This window comes from Pteropus medius, unplaced genomic scaffold (genome assembly GCF_902729225.1).
Source record: "Pteropus medius unplaced genomic scaffold, Ma_sr-lr_union100, whole genome shotgun sequence".
Taxonomy (NCBI): Eukaryota; Metazoa; Chordata; class Mammalia; order Chiroptera; family Pteropodidae; genus Pteropus; species Pteropus medius.
This window is the reverse complement of record NW_024349799.1, coordinates 14,983,808-14,999,906: the sequence shown is the minus strand read 5'-3', so window position 1 is coordinate 14,999,906 and position 16,099 is coordinate 14,983,808. Positions and strand designations below refer to the sequence as shown.

The window sequence follows — 16,099 nt, the reverse complement described above, 5'->3', positions numbered from 1 at the left end:
GTCAGGGTGCTGGCGTGGATGCAGGGGTATGTGGTGTGTATGTGTACATGGTGGGTTTGTGTTCTGCTGGGAAAGGAAGCCGGTCCTGGGAGAGGTGGATGTTCTACCTGAGAACCGGCCCCAGAGGTCTTCCTTCTTTGACATGATTCCATCTCTCCTTCCCCCTTAGGCAGTGGGCTCCCTGGGGGGCCCTGTGTCCTCTTTCTCTCTCCATCCCTGCACAGGCCAGCTACAGAGTAGGTATTCAGTGAATATCTGTTCAATTGAACTGATTTAATCAGAGATGGCCTTTCCCAGACAAGGAGGAATTCAGATAACAAGCCAGACGTGCTCAGAGCAGAGAGGGGCTCTAACTGTCTCTGTGACTTATTCACTCACAGGCAATTTGTTTCTCAGGATTCCCCCGGGGGTAGTCAGTGCACAGGGGCTCCATCTGACAGCTGAGCTGTCTCCCCGGGAGCCAGTGTGTCCACGAGGCCTCTAGGAACTGTCTGCACCCACTGAGTAAACAAGCTTAAGGGAGGCTGCACCCTCTTGACTGCTTCTAAACTCTGCAGCATTGGTGCTCAGGGGACCCTACTGGGGGCAGGGGGGCAGGAACAGGTGTTGCCTGATGATCATTTCCTGAGAAAAATCCCTGGAGGATGGAGCCCCAGGCAACTTTCAGAGCAAATCTGTAAAAAACACACATTTTTAGAGGAAACTCCAATTCTCCTCTCCCTGAAGTCAAAAGCTCATCACCCTGGGCGTGTTGATCGCTGCAGGCAAATGCTGTGTGTAGTCACAGCTGACTGTGTGACAACTGTCAAATTGCGACCTCACACGGTCCTCTCCTGGGTACTGTCGAATATTAGAAAGAAAAACACCCTAAACTCACTCACCACCCACCTCCCGATGAAGACTCTTAACATCTTAATAGAAGATCTTCCAATTTTTTCTAGGTATTTGTATATATATTTTAAATAAAATTGAGTTATTATTATATACAGTTTGCTTTGTTTTCTTATCACACTGTATTTTCCCACATTATTAAAAGTCCTCGAAAACATGATTCTTAATTGTAACTCAGTGTTCCGGAGATATTTTATCATTTTCCCATTTGACAGCACATAGATTGGTTCCAATTTTGTATAATTATATTCAATAGTAAAATAAATATCTTGGAAATAAATCCCTATGCCCATCTCTGATTATTTCCTTAGGATAAATTCCCAATAGGAAAAGGAAATGTATTTTTTTATGTCTTTTCAAGACGACTTTCACTACGGTAAAGACTTTTACTACGGTAATGTTCACAGCCACTCAGAGCTCTCAGTTGCAGGCCCCGTGCCTGCTCTCTCCAAAGTGCATCTAGAATCGTTCACTACAAAAAGTTCTGCTGGAGGCAGCTGTGTCCCGCCAGCCTAACACAGAGTTTGTATTTTCAAAGTCGGCACTCAGAGATGGAAGATCCTATCTGTAAATCTCCAAGAAGTTGCTCTTAATAATATGTGCAGCCCTCTAATCATTTGAAAAAAGGACTCCTCTCCACAAACATTCAAGTCTACTCAAACTCTTCTCTCCCCTTAACAAGCTCATGGGCTCACATCTGACAGAGAGCACTGGCCTTTAGAACCCAGAGTGACCTGAGTGGTCACCTAACACCTCCATAGCCCAGTGGTCTCTAAAAAGGGCGGGGGTCTCTGCCTCTACCACAGGCTCCCAGTGAGGATGAAACGAGAGTAAACTCCCGTGAACTCCAGATTGCTATGAATCCAGGAAAACACTGCTGTCCAACACCTAACCTTCTAAAACTTACGACCGCTGTAGCAGTGTGGAAAACACTGCCAGCCTGCAGCAACCTCTAGGATGTACCAGACTGTGAATAAGATACTGTGAAAAACCACCTGCCCTTAGAGAAGGACTGTACACACCGTGGGGTTTCTGCCCCACTCGTGTGGGCCGGAACGGGGACGACAGTGATGCCCGAGCAAGGACAGCTCCTTTCACCCACGCCTTTCCTCAAGTGCAGTCATCTCTCCCACCTTTGGACCCTGGCATTTTCCACCTCCTTGATGTTACTTCAGGGAAACGTGCACTGATACATGGTGCAGTGCTAATGGATGACCTTGTGGGAAGAGAAGAAATGATACAGGGAGAACAGTGGGAAAGAGGCGAGCAGAATGAAAGGGCTAAAGGAAACCACGGGGTCTCGGAGGGGACACACGCAAAGGCAAACACGAGTCACCAGCAAGTGCAGGACACTGACAGAGAACGAAAACGCATCCTTCGACACGAGGTGCGAGAGGTTCACTCTCAGCCACCAAGCCCTGATGAATGAAAGGCGTGGCCCAGGTGACCCATAGACTCGGAAGCAATAAATAAATAAATTGTTGTAAACCACTGAGTTTGAGGGAGGTTGTTATGCAGCGTTATCATGTTATACAACTGATACAAATAGCATTTGGTAAATAAAATCCCAACCCTGACCTCCACATTTGGCCAAATCCCCTCCCAGAGCTGTTCAGAGTTTGATTTTCAAACTTGTGAGCAGTGGAAAAACCAAAAGACCAGATGGAGAGGCAAACAGGAAACATAAGAGGTGAACAAAACCCAGTCCGCTCCCCACCCACATGCCAGATCAAGAGCCCTGTGGAGAAGGATTTGGGGAAGGGCCCAGAGCCTTCTCATGTGGCCAGTGCAGGGCTGGGAATGAGGCTTCATCCCAGTGCCGAAGCTGAGCAGAGGCCTGGAGAGCTGACTGGAAAGGATTCAGAGCCTGCATTCAACCTCTGTAGGAAAAAACGCAATGACCCTTTAGTCATGCCTGCCCTGGGCGTGGGAGGGGAGCGTGGCTGCACATTTGCTACTCCCAAGCTTGCCATCCCAAGACAGCTAGCTGTGCATGGGCTGGGTGACAGGGGAGGAGAAGAGAGCTAAAGGGGGAAGAAAAAGCAGCAACAAATATAAAAAAATACTTGCCACCAAGCCAGAGCTTCCCGAGGCCTCAAAGACACCTGTAAGAGCCCTCAGTTCTACACCCAGGTATTAATATTCCAGGGAACCCTTAGCAACAGCCCTGACAGCTGCTCTGTTACTATGATACGGGAAACATGATAATAGCAGCAAGATAAGGTGAGCTGAGACAGCAACATTTTCTCTACCTGTCACGCTGCACTGGGAGGATGAAGGATTCAGACAAGAAGCCTCGAAGGCCTGTCTGAAACCTGAAGGAACCTCTCTGCGTGTCTGGGGCTGATTACGTACGAAGCAGGGCTCAAGGGGATTCAGGAAACGAGACAGGAGCCCCAGGGAAGCTACTGCCTGACAAATGTCCCTAGAACTCACCCTGTCAGCAGCCGTTCTGCCAGATCTGCTTCTACAGGTGACTCTTCCTTCCCTCTCCCAGTGTGATTTTCCTCCACTCCTGCCCAGACTGTGGCAATAGCTTCCCAATTGGCCTTTGGACCTCCTGGGGCTCACCTCCCTCCCTTCGCTTGCAGCCAAAGAGGTTGTCCTTAAATCATAGTTGAGGCCATGTGATTTCCTTGCTCAAAAACCTTCAATGGCTCCCCACTGCCGAAGGAAAAAAATCCAAAGGTCATCCATGATTGACCCAAACTACCCTTCCAGTCTCACCTGCCAACACATCCCTTCACAAAACTTGTGCTCCCGTCACCAAAAACCCGGATGCACTCTGGCTGCTCAGCCTTGTCCCAGGACTTCTTATGTGAAACGCCTTTCCTGCAGCCTGCCTACCTACGAAAGCCTAGCTCCCCTTCTCTGGGAATTTTCTAGCTCCTCCCCCTCAATTGCCATTTGGAATCAACCCCATTGCCTCCCCTCAACATCACATTCTGCTTTGTACCACAGGGGACTTTACCTCTGCTACCCCTAGGAAGACTGAAGCTCTCAGGATGAATCTTGGTGTCCTTGGGCTAGACAGCGCCTGGAACATGGCGGGTGTCCACTACGCATTTACTAACCTTCAAGAGAGTATTATTCATGGGTATTAATAATACCCAGCCTCCCTGGTCTAAAATTTAAGGCCCTGCTTTGCAAACTACTCCCCCCTCCCCCTTTAACCTGCCATCCTCCCAGCCACATGCAGGCCCATGCACTAAACAGGTCTCATCTGTGTTACCTGCCTCTCAAAGTGGTTTACGTCAACTAAAACCATGGGAAATCTAGAGAGGACTCCAATTCTTGAGAAATGGCCAACAATGACATATCTGGGCACAGTCAATGTCAAAATGACAAATAACCTAGAGAGCGTTACAGCAAGATTAGATGCAAGAAGTGGAACCAAATGGGAGACACATTAAGGGTACAATATAACGTTAGAGGAGTAGGGTTTTGAATTATGGGTGAATTTATTCCAGTAATACTTTTCTAAGGAGGATTTAAAGAGCTAAACAAATGAGGGCACCCTACCTGTCCTCATGGCCTCCACTCAGATTCCTCCTCTTGGGTGGGGCTCTCTTAAACCCTACCAGCCCCTGCTCAGATTCCTGTAGCCTTTCTTGTCTGTGCCCTTCAAGGAGCAATCAATCCTGGACACCCCATGGCTTGTTCCGCGGCACATCCCTGCTGAGTCACAGAGCTAAGCATCTGCTGTTGTCCTGAGAAGGACTAGAAGCAGCCACTTTTTTGGCTCCATTGCCCTCATTCATTCAACAAACATGCGCTGAGTGTCAGTTATGCATCGAGCACATGCTCAGCATCTCAGCTCACTGCAGGGTGAGCTCGGGTTGTATTTTGTACCCCCAGAAGGCCTCACGTGGTGCACAGATAGGCAGTCTTATTTATTGCTGTGGGGTCTTCCTCCCAGGAAAGTAAATCCTCACCATTCCGCTGGATCCAAATCCCTGCCTGTCTCTTTGTTGAACTGAAACTGTTTTCTCATTTCTAGGCTGAAATGCATGCAAAGCCTCCAACCAAGATGAGATGCAAAGCATCCCACTCTTCTCTCTCACTTCAAGTGCCAGCCTTCTCATTTCAACAGCCACAAGCTCTGCCTATGTCCCCAGAGGCACAGCTCGCTTTTGTCATTACTGAAAGGCCTGAAACAGGGCAGGGAGGAGTCCCAGATCAAGGCGATCACAGAGTTGAGGCTACAGGGTAACCAGACTCCTCAGGCAAGAGTCAACCAGAACACAAAGGATGGCGAGGGCCTCACAGGCTGGCTGCTGGGCCCAGAGAGATCCCATCAGGCACGCGGTATTAGTCTTTTAAGGCCTATAACAAATTACTACAAGCTGGGAGGCTTGAGACAGTTCTAAAGCCTAGAAGTCCAAAACCAGGATGTCAGTAGGGCAGAGTTCTCTCTGAAGGATCTAGAGAAAAATCTGTCTCATGCCTCTCTCTCAGCTTCTGGTATTTGTCGGCAATCCTTGGCATTCGTTCGCTTGCACCTGTATCAATCCGATCTCCCTCTTCATCTTCATCTTCATTCTTCCCTCTGTGTCTCCACATGGCCATCTCCCTGTGTGTCTTTTCTTCATATGGCCATCTTCCCTCTGTGTCTCTCTTCTTCTTATAAGGACACTTGTCACATTGGATTAAGACTAAAGGAGAGTCCAGTATAACCTCATTTTAACTAATTACATCTGCAATGCTGCTTTCTCCAAATGAGGTCACAGTCTGAGGTTCTGGGGGTTAGGACTTCAACATATCCTTTTGGGGGACACAATTCAACCATAGCACATGTTAAAAAAAGAACCCAGAGCCCTACCTTGAGGGTGGGGAACAGCAGGCATGGTGAACTCTTAAGTATGTGTACACGGACGTTTATTTAAGCTGTTCTAAAGTGTCCCCTTGAACTCCTGGGATGCTAAGGGCCAGAGAGGGTTCTAAACCTGAGACAGGGAGTTATCATGGTTGATGCAAAAAGGATACAGGAAAACTATCTCCTTTGATCACTGCTTGTCTTGGGAGTTCTTAATAGGGGGGGCTGTGAACTTGGATTGGAACAAATTATATCTTTATTTTCATTAACCTACAACTGAAATTTTCTACTTATGAATATCAGCAACACATCACAGTATTATTAGTACCTGTGCCTTGGTCATCAATAGAATCTCAAATATTTTCATATCACAATACAGGGTTCAGATATTATTCATGTTCTTCACTACTTTTAAATGATCATAGTTATTAAACCTATTGCAAGGCTGTTTACGTAATACTTCAATAAAAAAGCACACAGATTACTATATTAAAAGTTTGGTTTTAAAAAAATATTCTAATAACTGTAAGTCACTGTAATTGGTTTCCTCTGCATTTAAAACCATTATTTTGAGAAAGGTTCTATAGACTGTCAAAGAAGGGTCGAGAGATGGAAAAAAAAAAAGAACAAGAGATGGAATTAGAGTTCGACACAAAGGTTGTCAGAATAAAATCAAGCCTCAGAGCGAGCAGGTGTCCATAGGCCTGGGGACTCTATACTCAGAAAATGTCCATGTCTTCCAGGGGCTGCTGGGCACCTGGCTTGGGGCCTGCAGTGAGGGGTATTAACGCTGTTTGTCTTTTAGTGCAGAAATACAAGCCTGCTTCCATGTATGCAATTTGTGTGTCTGGAAAGTCCCAAGCAAACAGAACTTTTGCGAAGAAATATGATTTCAGCTCACATCCAGGAGCTGCTTGTTGGAGGCGCCCAAGAGAAACCTCTCTATGAAGCAGAGAAACCTCTGGAAGGAAAACAGACCCACTTCTTCTCACCTGCTGGTAGAATCCTCAATCCTCAGGTGTGCTGACAAGGGCAGTTCCCCAGGTCCCTGGGAGAAGCTTCTCACACTGCCGCCTCCCCTAGTGGCCCCTGCACAGCCCTACCAGGGCACCAGCTCTCCAGTGGCTTTTGTTAGGCTCTGCCAGGGACTTCATCCTTTTTCCGTCCACTTCAGCGGAGCTGAGGCAGGGACCCTGGCCCTGGCTGTTTGCTTAAAGCCAGCTGTCAAGGCAATCCCCAGCTGACCTAGACTGCTATCTGTGGGCCAGCTGTCCCCAGTCGTTCATGGAAACACAAACAGACGTTTCTCTGTTCCAACTCCAAGGTTAAGTGCCATGCTGCCTGGGGGCCAGCTGTCAACTTTTCTGCACAGTCCCTGTTCCACCAGCAGAGGCTAAGACTTCAAACAAGTGGGGATGCCCATCACAAACGACCACAGTGAGGACTGCTGGGGGACTCAAGCAACAGTAGGGGGTCATCTGAGAGTAAGAGAGGGGACCACCCCAGAATGTGGCTTGATACAGAGAAGATGAGCAGGGTAAAGGCCAAAAAGAACCCCTGGCATTTTGCCAGTAGGTTCAAGGCTTTTTAGGAGGAGCCCACAAATTAAAACGTTCTCGCATATGCTCAGCCTGACCCTGAGCTACCAAATTGGGAAGGGACAGCAGGAGCTGCCTACCTGCCAGGTGTGTGCCCAGAGCTGACCACCTGAAATTCATCACATTCCCTAGAGGGATGGTATGACCATCCTCCCTTCCAAAGAAGGGGCTCATATCCAACACTTGGAAGGCAAATCCACTGGCTCAAGGGCACACAACTGGCCCCCAGCACCCGGTTTGGTTCAACTGACTACACTGAGCCCAGGCACTTTCTATCACCCTCTCAGCTGCCAAGGAGTCCTGGCTCTCACATGTGGCACCTAGCGAAAGCAATAGACCAGAAGGTCTTCTCCAAGCATCTGCCATGTTCCCTGCATTCAGAAGTGTGCCAGGAGTTCACAGAAACTGAGAATGCAGGAACTGGCCAAATGGGAGTTCTGAGAAGGCTCAGGGTTACCTGGGCTGGAACAGCCTGGAGGTATTGCAGAAGAAGCAGGCTGGCATGGATTTCCTAGAGCAGGCAGCAGCTGAGGTTAGAAGTGCGAGGCCCACGATATGGGCAGCATATCCTGCTTCAAGTGCTGCTGTTGTCCCGCCCTATGCCCGCAGAGAAGAGAGGCACGAAAACATAGGTCTTCTGATGGTCCCTGCTCCCCACCATTCCCACTGCCTGACCCAGGTGCTCCCCCAAACGTCAGTCACCCAACAATCCTAAGTGGTTCCACTGCTTCCAGGCTTCCCCGTCTAGACCCAGTCAATCCTGCAACCAGATGGGCCCTCCAAAGGTTCAGCTCTGCTCGGACATTTCCGAATCAAGCCCAGTGTCCTCGCTTGGGAGTTCACGGCCATCCACAGACTCTGTCCCACTTTGGCAAGTTTGTCTCCAGACAGATGGAAACATTTGGCATTATCCCCCATTCTCAAGCCTATGGCTCCCCCAGGCAGGCCCCTCTGCTGCCCTTACTCTATACCCACCGCCACAGTATGAAGCACTGCTCCCTCCCCGGCATCTTCACAAATGCTTAACCTTTACTGCTTCCCAGCACTTCCCAGTTTCCACTGGTTTATAAATGTGTTTGACTTCTACTAGACCAAATGCTCCCTGAGAGCAGGACAAACCTTGTGATACTTAAGACATGAGCACTAAAATAGAATTGGGAGTCAGAAATAAATATCTATGATCAACTGATTTTCAACAAGGGTGTTAAGACCATTTAGTGGGGAAAGAAGTGTCTTTTTGACAAATGGCACTGTAACAACTGGGCAGCCATATGCAAAGAACGAAGTTGGACCCTTACATCACACCATTTAAAAAATATAATTCTAAGTGGTTTAGAGACCTAAATGTAAGAGCTAAAACTATAAAATTCTTAGAATACAGGTGTAAATCTTCATGAACTCAGATTTGGCAGTGATTTCTTAGATATAACACCAAAAGCATAAGCAATAAAAGAAAAAATAGATAAATTAAATTTTATCAACATTAAAAACTTTTGTGCCCCAAAGATCACTATCAAGAAGGTAAAAGGACAACCCACAGAATGGGAAAACATATTTTCAAATCCTATATCTGTTAAGGATCTAGAACACACACACACACACACACACACACACACACATATCTTATGACTCAACAAGACAACTCAATTAAAAAATGGGCAAAGGACTTGAGTAGACATTTCTCTAAAGATATATACACATGCCCAAGAGCACATGAAAAGATGATCAACATTATTAGCCATCAGGAAAATGCAAATCAAAACCATAATGAGATACTTCACATCCAGTAGGATGGCTATAATTTAAAAAACGGAAACTAACAATCATCGGTGAGGATACAGAGAAATTGGAACCCTTATATATTGCTGGTATGAATGTAAAATGGTACAGCCACTATAAAAACAGTTTGGCAGTTCCTCAAAATGTTAAATATAGAACTACCATATGACCCAACAATTCCATTCCTGGGTACATCCCCAAAGAACTGAAAACTGGTATTCAAACAAAAATTTGTACACAAGTATTCATAGCAGCACTAGCCAAAAGGTAGAAACAACCCAAATATCTATAAACTGATGAATGGTTAACAAAAGATGGTAAAACTATACAATGGAATATTATTCAGTCATAAAAAAAAAAACTAAGTACTGATTAATGCTATAACATCAAAGAACCTTGAAGACATGCTAAAAGAAGCCAGTAACAAAAGACCACATAGCATATTATTTCATTTATATGAAATGTCCAGAATAGGCATATCTATATAGACAGAAAGTAGAAAAGTGGTTGTGTAGGGCTTATTAGGGAGGAAGGCAGGTAATAGCTAAAGGACATGGAGTTTCTCTTTGTGGTGATGAAAATGTTCTAAAACTGGGTGTGGTGATAGTTGTACCTGTCTGTATAAAACAGCAAAAAACACTGAATTGCAGACTTTAAATGGGTAACCTGTGTGGTATATCAATTATAGCTTAATAAAGCTATTGAAAGAATCATGGAGCATAATGAAGAATGAACCTGGGGCCTGAACAGGGTAGCCAGGTCCATATTCTCCAGGGGACAAAGAGCTGGCCACTTACATTTTACCATCAACCTTTGATGACAGGGACAAATTAGCTGCAAATTAACTTCAATTAAAAAAAAAAAAACAGACGGTGCATTTGTGAAAATATCATAGGGCAGGGGAAAGAGGGTGGGGGGACAGAGGGAGAGAAAGCGAATATGGTCAAATGCTAAGAATTACTGAACCTGGGTCAAGGGATGACAGGTTTTCTTTGTACTATCGATCCAGCTTTTCTGTGTCAGTTGAAAACTTTCGCAATAAAAATTTTCATAATGAGCTCTCAATGACTAAAGCTTGAATAATTTAAGCAACAGAAGACATAATAGTATTAGGTTGTAACCGATAATAAGATGAAATATCTATACGTTCTTATGATATAAATAATTGAATAAATAAATAAATAGAGGATGGAGCAGCTCTCTCTTACAGAGGAATTCTAATTAATAAATGTAGACAGGATGAAGAAAACAGAAGAATCACCATTAAAACAGCATTGTAATAACTATCAAAGGCAAGATCCATGGATAGATACTAAAATTAGTAGACAAAAGTTTGAGGAGAAACAAGATATTAGCACAGTCTCAAAGTATCTCCCCCAAGATATTTATTAATTACAAAAGAAAAAATAGTAACATTACAGGATAGAAACCGGGCAGACACAACCTTAACCAAGTGATCAAGACTAATATCACCAGTGATAAGACATAAGGACATCACGTGCCTCTCGATATGAGGCACTAAGGACACAGCATCACTTCTGTGCAATTCGTATCAGAAATGCATAACTACAATCTAATCATGAGAAAATATCAGACAAACCCAAACTGAGTGACACTCTATAAAACAGCTGACCAATACTCTTCAAAAATGTGAAGGTCATGAAAGATAAGGAAAAATGAGGAGCAGTTATATTGTTATAAAAATGTTAACAGGGCAGGCAAGGGGAAGGGTATAAAGGAACTCCTTGTACCAATTTTGCAACTTTTATGTAAGTCTAAAATTATTTCAAAATAAAAAGCTTTGAAAATGTTCATAATTGGGAAAAAAAAAACAACCACCTTTGTATTAAAGGTGTCTATCGTTTAGAATCACTTACACCAAGGGGTACGTGATATGATGTGGCGGACGGTGCCTGCCGGGGAAGCATCCTCTCCCTGCCTGAAGAAGTAGCTGAGTCTCACCTGGGAAAGGTGATAGAGGACTCAAGAAGTGACTGTGGGTTCCCCAGCCCATAGCATCTGGGCTGAAGGGAGCGGGAGTACTGAGGAAGGGGTGACAGTGCCTGCCAGAGTCTTGGCTTATTTCTGAGACAAGGAAGGGCTCCACAAAAGGAAAAGAAAACAATGATTTAGAATTTTACAAATGTGGCCTTCTTCATGTCAAGCAATTTATATGACTTTTATTGTTTAACACCATTGCGCTTCTATTATTTCTATACTTTAAGATGACATAGATTAAATACTGATGACATTTTAAATAACTCACCAATCTACTTAGTAACTTGATTTAACTAGTTTTGCTTTAATAATGAGCAGGATCATCCATGATCCTTACCTCCCCCATCAACCTGGTTAACGAAGACCAACTTTGTCTCATTGCCATTGTCTATGTTATTAATTTATTCTCTCACGGAGAATTTATGGTGTGCTCACTGACCCACCAGCCAGAGATGCTGCCGACCTGGGTTCCAGAAAAGGAAAACAGAAGTGTAGTAAAGGTTAACAATAGAATCTAAGTGGTGGGCATGTAGGTGTTTACTGTAAAATTCTTTCAACTTTGCTTTATATTTAAAATTTTTCATAATAAGTTATTGTTTTAAAAAAGTAAAATTACAAATGGGTATTTTGGGCATTCAACATATAAATACAGATGCACAGCCCGAGTGGGAGAAAACAGGCAATGAGCCTAGGAGGCCCCATTTGCAAAAAAAACACGCCCACGCCTGTTCCTTCTCTCCACAGGTGTCTGCAGGCAATAGGGCTGCCTGAAGGAAGGAGAAGCAGTGGGACTTCCCTGTCATGGCAAAGGCCTGGGGCCTGGGGCCTGTGGAGACAAGTCACCACATAAATACATTCAGCTCTTGCAGTTCAAACCAAGTCAGAAAACAGGCAGCAGCCGCTGTTTTTATTAGTTCCAAATGAATTTGGCAATGGATGCCAGGGCTGACCAAGCAGGCCCCAAGCCTGTCATGTACTCCAGGTGGTCCTGCCACGGGGCTGATGAAGTCTCTTCTTCTACCGAGTAAGAAAGTGCAAGGGTTACAAGTCTGTTCTTTGGGTCAAGTATCTGGGGTTTACATTCTGGCTCTGTGAATTAGTAAGCTCAGTGACCTTGGCCAATTTCATTTATTTCTCCAAGCCTTAGTTGCCTCATCTGTAAAATGAGTAGCTGCCTCCCAGGGCTATTGGGAAGAATAAATTAGATCAGTGGTTCTGAGTCAGGGTGATTTTGTTCCTCAAGGGACATGTCTGGAGACATCTAGGGGTTTCTGACTGGCTACAACCCAGTGGGTAGAGGCCAGGAGGCTGCTGAACATCCTATGAACCACAGGACAGTCTCCTACAGCATAAAATTATCCAGTTGGAAATGTCAAGTGCCAAGTTTAATGCAGATGATACAGGTAACACATCCAGCACAAGACCTGTAACACTGTGTTCTCTCAGTGCAAGGCTACCGTCACCATCACCACCGTCACCACTGTCATCATCATCACCGTCACTGTCACTGTCATCATAAGCATCATCACCGTCATCATCGTCATTGGTATTATTAGCCTTGACATTTCCCGTACCCAGAAGAGCACAGGTAAGAGGCATCAATGAATGTTGCTGTACTAAATTAAACTAACAGGTCTTTCCTTTGTGTCAAGGACGCAAAATGCACCTTCAAGCCCCACGCTCACCTGAGGGAGCTGAAGCAGCTTGGGATGGGGAGGTGGGAGACAGGTAAAGTGAGTGGGAGTGGGGGTGCCCTAGGGAAAGGGTCTGAGATGATGATGGTGATACCAGCTGACATCCTTATTTAACACTGAATTTGAGTTCTGTTCTAAGAATTTTACATGTGTTAACTCATTTTACTCGTTCAACGACCTAGGAGGTCAGTTCATAATGGAATTATATATCTCCCCTCCCCACCATGATCACAACCACTGAAATGCTGCTTCCTTGGTGGGAGCGAGCAGTGGTTTTGCAGAATTCACCCTCTTGCCTGTGGCTGGCTAGTTTTGCCGCTTGTCTGACCACTCTACAAAGAACCTTAGAAGGCCCAGCTCTGTCTCCAAGCAACTCATGGCAGATGTGGATGGTTTCTGGGCCTTCTGTTCTGAATTGTGGGAAATATCCAGAGGGTATCATTTCTGGGTGCAGCCTGATGAGCAGAAGGCGTGTCTATTAGGAAGGTAAACCAGCATAAGGGGAAAGGCCATATGGCCTTTCTGAGAGGGGCTGGGGGCTTGTTGGTAAGGTCCTAGCAGGAACCAACCCCAAGGCCCATGTCTAAAGCAGCCAGAAGCCAGCCAGTCTAGAGCACTGCTGGGAGGATTCTGTCAACCTGGTCACTCTCCCACCTCTCTGATTTTTCTTCACTGCCATCAGCAGGAACTCCCTCAAACAAAACAGGCCTGGGGTTTGTGCTCAGAGATGTCGGAATGGGGAATAGCTGAGGTGTCTACATTTGTAGCCAGATACAGAGAAACAGCAGTCCAGGGGACAAAGCTGGCGGAAGGAGTGACCAAGAAGAGGTGAGGAGAACGAGTCTGGGTCTTGCAACAAGGGAGTGAGAGGACCCCTAGGAAGGGCTAAGGCTGGGAAGTGGGTGCCTGCTGGGGCATGACGTGCTCCCCATACACACACCCCAACTTTGTACTGTACAGACCCCATGAGCTCTGGGGTATCAAAGACTAGGACACAAAGGAAACAAAATGCCACATAGGAGAAGAGAAAGGTTCGTCTGTTAAATAATCTATGAGAATCACCATTTATTGAACCGTACTATTTATCAAGCTTGGTACCAAGCACTTTATAGAATCATCTCTTTTATTTTTCACAGCAGGTTTTAACACCCTCATTTTACAGGTGAGCCAATTGAGGCTCGGAGAGGTGAATGCTTTACTCAAAGTCGCACAGTTAGTTAGTAAGTGGCAAAGCCGAAGATTTGAACTCCAAGCCCAAGCTCTTAATCTCAAAGGTATCCCAACTTCTCGACACTAAACAGAACTGTGTGTTTTCTGCGGCCTTTTCCCATGCCAGTCACCCTCACGTACACACAATATCTTTTCTCCTTATTCTTTCAGATAAGTCCGAGACAATGTATAAGATTGTAAATGGGGGAAAACACTGTTTTGTCTAAAATAAGAAAACAAACAACCAGTTAAAAAGTGGGCAAAAGATATGAACAGATCTCACCAAAGATATATAGATGGCAAATAAGCATACAAAAAGATGTTCAACATATGTCATTAAGGAATCACGATTGAGATAACAGTGAGATACCACCTATTAGAGTGGCCAAAATCCAGAACACCGACAACAGCAAATGCTGACGAAGATGTGGAGCAACAGGAACGTCCATTCACTGCAAAATGGTACAGCCACTTCAGAAGGCAGTCGCTTACAAAACCAAACATACTCATACCATATGATCCAGCAATTACACTCCTTGATATTTACCCGGAGACTGAAAACTCACATCCACACAATGGCACACTAATGTTTATATCAGTTTTATTCATTATTGCCAAAACTTGGAAGCAGCCAAGATGTCCTTCAGCAGCTGAACAGATAAACAAACCAGTATAGCCATAAAATGGAATAAAATTCAGCAATAAAAATGAGCTGTCAAACCATGAAGAGACATGGAGGAACCTTAAATGCATTTTAATAAATGAAAGAAACCAATCTGAAAGGCTATACATACTATATGACTCCAACTATATGACATTCTGGAACAGGCAAAACTATGGAGACAGTAAAAAGATCAGAGGTTCGGAGGGAGAGAAGGAAGGATGAATAACTGGATCGCAGGAAAGTTTTCAGGCAGTAAAACTATTATTCTGTATGATACTATAATGGTGAATACATGTCATTCTATATTTGTCAAAACTCATAGAATGTGCAACACCAGGAGTAACCCCTCATGTAAACTATGGACTTTAGTTAATAATAATGTATCAGCGTTGGCTCATCAATTCTAACAAATGTACCACATCGATGCAAGATGTTAATAATGGGAAACTGGGGGAGTTAAAGGGTTATCTAGGAAGCCTGTACTTTCCACTCATTTTTTTCTATAAACCTAAAACTGTTTTTTAAAACAGTCAAACTCTATCAACACGATGGAAAAAAAACATTTTAAATTTTTTTCTACAGAGAAAAAAATACTCCCCTAATCTTCATCAGTGAGAATCTTGCATTACGACTATTACATTTGTATGAGGTGTCACGCCCTTCAAAATGTTTTTTGGTGTCAATTAATGATTTTCTGTCATCACCCGCCCCCCACCCCCTGCCTGCCGCCCGCTGTTTGCCTGTGAGGAAAGCATGCCTTTATTCCCTTGAACATCCGGTCCATCCTAACCGTATGGCCCTCATGGGGAACACGGCCTAGTGCAGAAGGCTGAAAAGGTCAACAAGTATTAGCTCCTGATTCTTTTTCTTCATCGCATATATCACAATTTGAATGTGTGCATTTATTTCTTTGTTTACTTGTTAATCTCTGGCAGGTCCCTGGAGAGAAGAATCTCCTCTGTTTTCTTCTCTGCGAACACTCAGAGCGGGTTGCACATGATTGAGATGGATCCTGAATGAATCAGACAATGGCTCTAATCAATGCTGCGGCTGTACAAAGAAGAGCGGGAGCAAAGCAAAGGCGCAGTTAGGATTTCTCTCTGCGGCAACCACACAGGGCTTCAAAGGAGAAGAATTTGGTGGAGGGCTGAAAGCAAAAAGGAGGAACTTGGCAAGCATTAGGGAGGCATTCCAGGAAGAGAGCTGTCTTGGTAAAACTGCCAGAAAAGAAGAGGCCTCTCTGAATTTTAGAACTGGAAAGTAACTTAGTGAGCGGCTAGTTAAGGTCACAGGCAATTAGGACACATAGCTCCCAGGCACCAACTTAGGGCAGGTGAGATCAGAGACCTGGGACCTCCTGGGAGCCCATGAAAACAGTGAAGTGCATCTTGATTCTCGAGCTTTCACCTAAGTAAGGCTAATGACAGAGGAAAGTGAATACAGATTCCCC

At 44.8% G+C, this 16,099-nt stretch overlaps 1 protein-coding gene across 9 annotated transcripts in view; it reads right to left on the bottom strand.

Moving 5' to 3' along the window:
• RPH3AL (rabphilin 3A like (without C2 domains)) overlaps positions 1-16,099 on the bottom strand; it is a 140,634-nt gene that overhangs the window by 93,298 nt on the left and 31,237 nt on the right. The window contains exon 2 of one of the 9 annotated variants that reach the window (XM_039886249.1): positions 15,568-15,699. The exons of 7 other annotated variants lie outside the window; for them this stretch is intronic. The gene's annotated coding sequence lies outside the window, so the exon portion shown is untranslated. The remainder of the gene's footprint in view (positions 1-15,567; positions 15,700-16,099) is intronic. One more of the 9 variants, XM_039886251.1, reaches the window with a different exon arrangement.